Below are 8365 nucleotides of genomic sequence, written 5' to 3'. Positions count from 1 at the left end.
AATGAAATAATGTCATTTGCAGCAACCTGGATGCAACTAGAGAGTATTCTACTAAGTGAAGTAAGTCAAAACAGAAAAACAAATACCATATGATATCATTTATACGGGGTAGCTAAAATATGACACAAATGAACCTACCTACAAACAGAAACAGACATGTGGGTATAGAGAGTAGACTTGTGGTTGCCAAGGAGGAGGGGCCTGGGGGAAGGATAAGAGTGGCAGGCTGGGGCGAGCAGATGGAAGCTATTATATAAGGCGAAGTGAAGTGAAGTGAAAGTCGCTCAGTCATGTCCGACTCTTCGTGTCCTCATGGACAATACAGTCCATGGAATTCTCCAGGCCAGAATATTGGAGTGGGTGCCTTTCCCTTCTCCAGGGGATCCTTCCAACCCAGGAATCGAACCCAGGTCTCTCGCATTGCAGGTGGATTCTTTACCAGATGAGCCACAAGGGAAGCCCAAGAACACTGGAGTGGGTAGCCTATCCCTTTTCCAGCAGATCTTCCTGACCTAAGAATCGAATCAGGGTCTCCTGCATTGCAGGCAGATTCTTTACCAACTGAGCTATCAGGGAAGCCCAAGCTTTTATATAAGTGAAAGTGAAAGCCCCTCAGTCGTGTCCGACTCTTTGCAAGCCCATGGACTATACAGTCCATGGAATTCTCCAGGCTAGAATACTGGAGTGGGTAGCCTTTCCCTTTTCCAGGGCATCTTCCCAACCCTGGGATCAAACCCAGGTCTCCCGCATTGCAGGCCGATTCTTTATGCTATTCTTTATATGAACAGATAAAACCAAGCTCCTACTGTATAGCGCAGGGAATTATATTCAATATCTTGTGGCAAACCATAATGGAAAATTATATTTAAAAAGAATGAATATACATATGTATGTATGTGTATTAGTCACTCAATCATGTCTGACTATTTGTGACCCCAAGGACTGTAGCCCATGAGGCTCCTCTGTCCATGGAATTCCCCAGGCAAGAATACTACAGTGGGTTGCCATTCCCTTCTCCAGAGGATCTTTCCTATCCAGGGATCGAACCTGGGTCTCCTGCATTGCAGGCAGATTCTTTACCATCTGAGCCACCAGGGAAGTCCTATAAATCAACTATACTTCAAAAATAAATAATCACTTTTTTCTCCAATAGATAGAAAAAAAGCACTAAAGTAAGTAACTTGAGATGTCTGTTCTTGTGATTAGTAACAATACTCTCTGCTTGACTACACGTTTTTCTCAGCAAAAAAGTTCGTATATATCATATATATCCTGGTTTCTCCTTTACCTCTTCAGAACAGTTTCCCCAGGCTGCATACATTCTACTTATGCTATTCTGCAGTGCTTTTTTTTTTCTCCAAGAGAACATGATCTAGTGCATTTTAAACACATTTTCCGGCCCTAGACAAGTAGTAGGTAGGAGGACCTGGGGCAGTGGAGAGTGAACCAGGGAGAAGAGTTTAGGAACAGAAGCTGTTGTGGCATTTTCATGGTTTGATGCCTGGTTGGGAGTGGAAGGCATCCGGGTTGGTGCTCCATCTAATGGACATTTCACTCACCCTCCTGTATTACTTTATGGTTTCTCTAGTGGGAGAGGAAGATGGTATAACTGCTAGGACAAGACTGAGAAGCTATTTTATTTACAATGTAGACATGGTGGGCTAAGTGCTGTGCTATGCTCAATAATTATTGTTGTAAGTACAATTTACTGTAAGGCTTAAGATCTCCGTAAGTCCATAGGAGGATGTTAAGCATCTCTAATTTTGTCATGTGGTTCTTAGGGGAAAAAAATTGTCATGTCTTATGTTCAACTCTATAATTATATGTATCCATTAGGGAACAACTTTGATTTTGGTAGTTCAATAAATAAATAAGTAAATGCCACAAAAATAAACCATTGATTTTGAAGAGAACATAAAACTTGGGGAGAAGGCATCTCTTAACTTCAAATTTTTAAGTGCTTTGTCAATGTGATTCATAATGCTAGGGTTGTTACTATACAATTTATCTAGCAAAGGCTTGCATTTTCAACTGAAAGGATAACTTCTCAGATCCTCATCCCTGCCAATAACTGCTGCACAATCCCGTAAATTTGATGAACAGCTATAGGGAGAGCTTCAGGTAACCAATGCTATATTCACCATGCAAATAAAAGGCAGCAATGCTGGGGAACCAAACCTAGCATAGTAATGTGCTGGTGCATATTTCATGAGCAGTTCTCTAAGAAGGCAATGCTCTGATTTGTAAGATTTGCCAAGTTCTATCGGAGAAGGCAATGGCACCCCACTCCAGTACTCTTGCCTGGAAAATTCCATGGACGGAGGAGCCTGGTAGGCTGCAGTCCATGGGATCACTGAGAGTCAGACACGACTGAGTGACTTCACTTTCACTTTTCACTTTCATGCATTGGAGAAGGAAATGGCAACCTACTCCAGTGTTCTTGCCTGGAGAAGCCCAGGGACGGCAAAGCCTGGTGGCCTGCCGCCTATGGGGTTGCACAGAGTTGGACACGACTGAAGTGACTTAGCAGCAGCAGCAGCAGCAGCATGGTATAAATACTCCTCCCATGACTGATAGTTTAACTACTTTGGTCCAGTTTGCCTGAAACTTTCCCAGTTTTAGCATGGAATGTGCTGAACTCAGGACACCCTTAATTCCTCCAGAAACAAGGTGGTTGCTTACCAGAATGGCCCATTTCAAGCTAGCAATATGACATCACTGAATAGGAAGGAGATGTGTGCATGGCACAGGCCTTGTAAGGAACAGCCTCCAGCATGTCAGTGCTTGGCGGAAGGTGTGGATGGGGATCTTTGCCCATCAGAGGGGTGTTAACTTGGCCAGGTTGTTGTTCAAAACCCTCTCTCAATTTACCACCACCCTTGTATTTGTTTCCTGGAATTGCCAGGACAAAGTACCACAAAATGGGTGCCTCAAACACAGACGTTTATTGTCTTGTGGTTATAGAAGCCAGAAATCCAAAGACAAGGTATGGGCAAGACAATATTCTTTTCTTAAAAAGTTTTATTGAAGAATATTTGATTTACAATGTTGTGTTAATTTCTACTGTATAGCAAAGTTTTATATATATATATATATATGTATAGGCTTCCCTGATAGCTCAGTTGGTAAAGAATCTGCCTGCAATGCAGGAGACCTGGGTTTGATCCCTGAGTTGGGAAGACCCCCTGGAGAAGGAAAAGGCTACCCACCATAGTATTCTGGCCTAGAGAATTCCATGGAATATACAATCTATGGTGTCACAAGAGTAGGACATGACTGAGCGACTGATCTGATCTGATCTGATGCTTCCCTGGTGACTCAGTGGTAAAGAATCTGCCTGCAATGCAAGAGACACATGTTTGATCCCTGGGTCAGGAAGATCCCCTGGAGAAGGAAACAGCTACCCACTCCAGTATTCTTGCCTGGGAAATCCCATGGACGGAGGAGCTTGGTGGGGTACAGTTCATGGGGTTGCAAAGAGTCAAACATGACTTACTGACTCAACAACAACCACAAAATATATATATGTATATATTCTTTTTCAAAAGGGTTATACTCTTTTGAAGGCTCGAGGGAAGAATCTGTTCCATGCCTTTCAGTTTCTAACGCATTCCATGACTTGCAGCCGCATGAATACAATCTCTACCGCTACTGTCACATGACATTCTTCCCTCTATGTCTCTGGGTCTTCACATGGCCATTTTTTAAATAAGTACATTAGTCACAGTGGATTAGGTGCCCTCCCTACTACCCCATGGAGAAGGCAATGGCACCCCACTCCAGTACTCTTGCCTGGAAAATCCCATGGATGGAGGAGCCTGGTAGGCTGCAGTCCATGGGGTTGATAGGAGTGGGACACGACTGAGCGACTTCACTTTCACTTTTCACTTTCATGTATTGGAGAAGGAAATGGCAACCCACTCCAGTGTTCTTGCCTGGAGAATCCCAGGGACTGGGGAGCCTGGTGGGCTGCCGTCTCTGGGGTCGCACAGAGTCAGACGCAACTGAAGCGACTTAGCAGCAGCAGCTACTACCCAACCATGATCTATCTTAATTGTAATTACTTCTGCAATGACCTTCCTTCCAAACAAGTTTACATTCTGAGGTACTAGGGGTTAGGGCCTCAACATATTTTGTGGGGAGGACATACTTCAAGCTGTAACAACCCCTCCACCCATATCTGAACAACCCTAATTATTAAATCTCCAATGTTTCAGATATACAGGAGTTCAAAAACTTCAATCTGTTTTAAATATTTTGCCATATACATTTGTAATTGAAGCATTTAATAAAATTCTGCCAGTTGTAGAATCTTCTGGCTCAACTGAAAAATCCTTTGTTAGAATTACTTTTGGGTGATTAGAATTGGGGGTGAATTTTAATTTTCTTTACTTATACTTTCCTGTAATGCATTTTTTTTCAAATAGTCATATCATTTTTATATTTTGACAATGATAGACCTAGATTTTCAGAGAAATGAAGAAAACCATGTGACTCTGTTCACTCTGAGAGGATGATCACTGGGAAACGAGCTGATGAGACAAAATGAGACAAAGTAGGACTCATGCAAAACAAGCTAGAACATGCCCAGAGATGTCACAGTGAGGCCAGTCACGGGGAGGGTATCTAAGTTCTGAAAGGGAACTTAAGAGATTCTCCATTTTAGCACCTGCCCAAGTGTGTCTTAAGAGTTCTATGGGTATAAAAGAATTCAGTGGCTAAGGAAATCTGGGATATCCAGCACTATGCTTCCTCTTGAAAAGTTAAAATGCACGCATCTGAGAGGTCCTGCAGTACAGATGCATGTTCAGCCCAGAACTTCCCAGACATCTGGATTTAAAACCCTTTTGGGGAAAGCCTAGTCAAGTGGGCCTTAGAAAGCATCACTACAAACAAAGCTAGTGGAGGTGATGGAATTCCAGTTGATCTATTTCAAATCCTGAAAGATGACACTGTGAAAGTGCTGCACTCAATATGCCAGCAAATATGGAAAACTCAGCAGTGGCCACAGGACTGGAAAGGGTCAGTTTTCATTCCAGTCCCAAAGAAAGGCAATGCCAAAGAATGCTCAAACTACCACACAATTGAGCTCATCGCACACGCTAGTAAAGTAATGCTCAAAATTCTCCAAGCCAGGCTTCAACAATACGTGAACCGTGAACTTTTCCAGATGTTCAAGCTGGTTTTAGAAAAGGCAAAGGGAGAAAAAAAAAGAAAAGAAAAGGCAGAGGAACCAGAGATCAAATTGCCAACATCCGCTGGATCATGGAAAAAGAAGAGAGTTCCAGAAAAACATCTATTTCTGCTTTATTGACTATGTCAAAGCCTTTGACTGTGTGGATCACAATAAACTGTGGAAAATTCTGAAAGAGATGGGAATACCAGACCACCTGACCTGCCTCTTGAGAAACCTGTATGCAGGTCAGGAAGCAACAGTTAGAACTGGACATGGAAAAACAGACTGGTTCCAAATAGGAAAAAGAGTATATCAAAGCTGTATACTGTCACCCTGCTTATTTAACTTATATGCAGAGTACATTATGAATAACGCTGGGCTGGAAGAAGCACAAGCTGGAATCAAGATTGCTGGGAGAAATATCAATAACCTCAGATATGCAGATGACACCACCCTTATGGCAGAAAGTGTAGAGGAACTAAAGAGCCTCTTGATGAAAGTGAAAGAGGAGAGTGAAAAAGTTGGCTTAAAGCTCAACATTCAGAAAACTAAGATCATGGCATCAAGTCCCATCATTTTATGGCAAATAGATGGGGAAACAGTGGAAACATTGGCTGACTTTATTTTTGGGGGCTCCAAAATCACTGCAGATGGTGATTGAAGCCATGAAATTAAAAGACACTTATTCCTTGGAAGGAAAGTTATGACCAACCTAGATAGCATACTAAAAAGCAGAGACATTTCTTTGCCAACAAAGGTTCATCTAGTCAAGGTTATGGTGTTTCCAGTGGTCATGTATGGATGTGAGAGTTGTACTATGAAGAAAGGTGAGTGCTGAAGAATTGATGCTTTTGAACTGTGGTGCTGGAGAAGACTCTTGAGAGTCCCTTGGACTATAAGGAGATCCAATCAGTCCATCCTAAAGGATATCAGCCGTGGGTGTTCTTTGGAAGGAATGATGCTAAAGCTGAAACTCCAGTACTTTGGCCACCTCATGTTAAGAGTTGACTCATTGGAAAAGACTCTGATGTTGGGAGGGATTGGGGGCAGGAGGAGAAGGGGACAACAGAGGATGAGATGGCTGGATGGCATCACCGACTCGATGGACGTGAGTTTGAGTGAACTCTAGGAGTTGGTGATGGACAGGGAGGCCTGGTGTACTTCGATTCATGGGGTCGCAAAGAGTCAGACACAACTGAGTGACTGAACTGAACTGAACTACATCTATTGGGCTTCCTATGTGGTTTAGCAGTAAAGAATCCACCAGCCAATGCAAAAGGCACAGGAGATGTGGGTTCAGTTCCTGGGTCAGGAAGATCCCCTGGAGAAGGAAATGGCAACCTACTCCAGTATTCTTGCCTAGAGAATCCTATGGCTGAGGAACCTGGTTGGGTACAGTCCATATGGAGTTGCAAGAGTCAGAGACGACTGAGTGACTAAACCACCGCCATCACCGCCGTGCCCGTATTTCTTCCTGCTCGGGGTTGGTGAAGCTATGTCAGGAATCCTGTACAAGAGAAAGATGAGTAGGACATTTCCATCAGATTCAGGAAAGACAGAGTCAGGCTGGTGCTAGAGCAGTAGAAGTGTATTTGTCTGGAACAGTTGCTCTGTTGGTCTTACTTCACTTGTTTGCTCCATCTACTCTCTATCACAATTCTCAACTTAAAACTTAAAAAAAAAAAGTTTTATTCTCTTAGTTCACACTTCAGAAATCAGCCAAGTTTTGCCCATGAGATTTGCAGCTTGTACATTGAGTCTCCACTTTATTTCCCTCTAATCTCCCCTGGCCCCGGGTTGGACCCTCCTGTGAGAGAAACATTCATGGTGACCTGACAGACAATGGGGTTTCCCGAAGGTCAGCAGGGAGCTCTCCCTCCAGGCTGACTCAGAAGCAGAGCCTTAGCTTTCCACAGTTTCAGGATCAGCTTATCAGGAGCCCTGGTGTTCTTGTGATGACACACAAGTAAACATCTGCCCTGGAGACTCCCTCAGAAACTCCAACAGGTATCAGGGCTCAGTCAGCTGGACACAGACGTGACTGGCTCTTCTCTCTGCCAGTGAAGTCATGCCCGGCATGCCCATATTTGGGAATGACACAGCCACCAGCACCCACACCTGAAGCTGACAGACAAAAAAGTGTCTGACTGGAGAGGGCAATGTCCTGGAGGCACACGTGAGGAGAACTCAGTTCTCACAGATACGCTTTAAGCACCTGTTGTGTACACTGCCACACTCCTCTGCACCTTTCCAGTCTGGTCAGGAAGAGAGGCAGAGGCATGAAGGACTTCGATCCAACACCCACAGCAGTGCTTGACGCAGAGACTTAACACGCCATGTGAGACTGGGATTGACATATATACACTAAAATGTATAAAATAGATAATTAATGAGAACCTGATGTATAGCACAGGGAACTCAACTCAATGTTTTGTGGTGATCTAATGGGAAGGAAGTCCAAAAAAGAAGGAGTGTATGTATACGTTTAGCTAATTCACTTCAACGTATAGCAGAAACGAATACAACATTGTAAACCAACTATGATAAAATTTTTCTTAAAATTTTTTTTAAAAAGAGAATGCTTTCCTTATTAAAAAGTTATGCTGTTTTATTATTATTAGCCTGCTGCTAAGTCGCTTCAGTTGACTACTAGGAAGTCACTTCAGTTAAGAACACTGCCATTTCCTTCTCTAATGCATGAAAATTAAAAGTGAAAGTGAAGTCGCTCAGTCGTGTCCGACTCTTCGTGACCACATGGACTGCAGCCTACCAGGCTCCTCCATCCATGGGATTTCCAGGCAAGAGTACTGGAGTGTGTTGCTATTGCCTTCTCTGATTATTAGCCTAGGGGATAATATTTTTAAATACAATTTACAATGAGCTAGGCTTCAGCAGTACATGAACCAAGAACTTCCATATGTACAAGGTGGATTTAGAAAAGGCAGAGGAACCAGAGATCAAATTGCCAGCATCTGCTGGATCATAGAAAAAAGCAAGTGAATTCCAAACAAACATCTACTTCTGTTTCATTGACTATGCTAAAGCCTTTGACTGTGTGAATCACAATAAACTGTGCAAAATTTTAAAAGAGATGGGAATACCAGACCACCTTACCTGTCTCCTGAGAAACCTGTATGCAGGACAAGAAGCAACAGTTAGAACTGGACATGGAACAATGGACAGGTTCAA

This window comes from Bison bison, unplaced genomic scaffold (assembly GCF_000754665.1).
Source record: "Bison bison bison isolate TAMUID 2011002044 unplaced genomic scaffold, Bison_UMD1.0 scf7180017864469, whole genome shotgun sequence".
NCBI lineage: Eukaryota > Metazoa > Chordata > Mammalia > Artiodactyla > Bovidae > Bison > Bison bison.
The sequence above is the reverse complement of the archived record's forward strand: the minus strand, read 5'-3'. Positions refer to the sequence as shown.